We start from the raw sequence: 2385 nt of genomic DNA, 5'->3' as shown, positions 1-2385 counted from the left end.
GCAGGCATCAAAATGCTCCTTGGCTGTTGTATGGGTCCCTGGACATGGGGACATTCCTGGCAACTGCCTAGCCGACGAGCTGGCAAGGAGAGGGACGGAAATGTCTGAAGTGAATTCTGCTCAGAATACATACCTCTAACCTCCAGCAAACACAGACTAAAGGCGGAACTCGTCGAGGAGGTAAATTTCAGGTGGGCTGTGGAAACCACCTGTCATACTAACAGGCAAATTCGGCCAAAGATTGATGTAAAGCGATCCATAGCTCTTACCCGGCTGGACCGCTCCGCTCTCAGATTAGTAGTCGGGGTAATCACCGGACACTGCCTGATGGGCACACACGGAAAAAGGCAAGGATACCCCACCAACGATTTTTGTCGCAGTTGCAGAGACGAAGAAGAGGTGGAGACCGTTGAACACTATCTGTGCCATTGTCCCGCCTTGGCCAACACGCGCAACCGGTTCTTCAACAAGTACTTTCTAGATTGTTTAGCCGATTTGAACTTGGCGAACGTCCTCGATTTGCTGTGCTATATAAAACGCACTGGGTGGTTCAATTACTAAGAAAGGGAAAGAAACCAATGGCTTCGGCCAATGGTATCACAACGGGCTTTTCAGCCCAGGTGTGCTCCGCGCTCTGCGCGGGGCTGCCACTCCAACCTAACCTAACCTAACCTAAGTCCCCACATCGTTTTATGCAATAAAAAGAGTTTAGTTAGTTGTGGCTTTTTTGCATTTCAGCCACAATGTGAAATGCGCCCTATCCATACTATATTAACGATATGTTGAAAATTTGCGTACATTTGCCTCAAAATATCAAAGCACATTAAGCACATGGAATGAAAAAAACAAAACGGATTTGATATGGTATTGACATCGAAGAGTAAGTAATTGTGACCTGCAATTAGGAAGACTCGATCTCAGCTAATAAAAAAAAACTAATTAGAAGCTATTCATTACAGGTGAACCATTTCAAGAAGTCACCCGGGAACTAAGCAGATCTGAGCCCTTCATCCGTGATTCCAATAATTCAAATTATTATAAAAAACGGGGTTCCTTTTAAACAAAATAACCAGATTTTAAACTAATTCGGCTGGCAGCGACGACTTTCAACCAGAATTTTCTTTGAAATTTTCATTCCCAGAAAATCACATTTTATTTGCCATATCCACCTATTTACAACCTCGCTATAAGCACACATTTTTCAAACCAGTCACAGAAGAAAGGACTGAATTACAAAAACTAAAATCGAAAAGCGCTGATGACGTTACAGGTTGTCTAAATTCTGAAACAACCAAAATAATGAGAATGAAGAATTCTATGGAAAATAACGGTGTTTAAACAACAACCTTTTCATGATACTAGATTATGAAGATGAAAGGCAGGAGGATTACATCCGATATTTGCAGCGCCGATGCAATTCTCAGAACGGAGTTATTGGGGAGAATTTACAATTTTGTCAAGTTTCAAGTTGTTCGCCTTGAGCGAGTAGTTATTTAGTGGCGCAGGTTTGATTTACGACACTTTAAGAAACAGGCTTTAACCTAATTCCAATTTTTAAATTCAAGTACTAAATTTAAAAAAAAAAACATTATTTAAAATGACCATATTTTTCATTTTTTATTGACTTAAATCACCTAATTTACCCACCTAAATTATTTCTTAAAAATACTTCACATCCGCATTCGCATTCGCATCCGCGGATGTTAACTTTTAAACNGCGGCAAATCAGCTGCACTTGATAGTAGTTGGTTGAATAAGGAAAATGAATTAGCAACAAGAGTTTACGGGATGTACATAGCTCAGTGGTTAACGCTTCTGACTTTGAACATCGAATTCGCAGGTTCGATCCCTGCTGAAGTCTAGAAAAAGAAGTCTGATGAGGAGATGTGGTGATCTCCGAAATAGTGCTATAACTTCTACCGCTTAGACTTTGTTGCTTTTTCAATCTTTCGTAATAAACAATCGTGGTACAAAGCTCAATAAAAATATTAAAAATAAAATGGTAATAAGCCACAATAACAATGGGGTTGGGTACGTAATGCTGTATGATACAATATTCTGTTTACAAAATGCTGTATACAAAATTCTGTATTTCAGAATTCTGTATTATAGAATACTGTATACGAAATTCTGTATTTAAAAATTCTGTAAAAAATATTCTGTATTGCCGAAATGCTGTATTGACAACTAATCGGTTTTGTTTTTATTTCTGTTCATCTTTGTTTTGTTTTTCACTTCATTTTAATTGATTTCGTTGAAGTTGTTGTTGTCAACTAAGCAATGCAGTTGTGCCATTCCAAACAAAATTCCAATGCAGTGAAGCCCCGAAAGTAGTATGTACTTATTTGTAAATCAAAGTTAATGAACACTACGCTGCAATGATAA

The sequence above is a fragment of the Rhagoletis zephyria genome, unplaced genomic scaffold, assembly GCF_001687245.7.
Source record: "Rhagoletis zephyria isolate East Lansing unplaced genomic scaffold, Rhagoletis_zephyria_1.1 Rzeph_scaffold_01926, whole genome shotgun sequence".
NCBI classification, from domain to species: Eukaryota; Metazoa; Arthropoda; class Insecta; order Diptera; family Tephritidae; genus Rhagoletis; species Rhagoletis zephyria.
The sequence above is the reverse complement of the archived record's forward strand: the minus strand, read 5'-3'. Positions refer to the sequence as shown.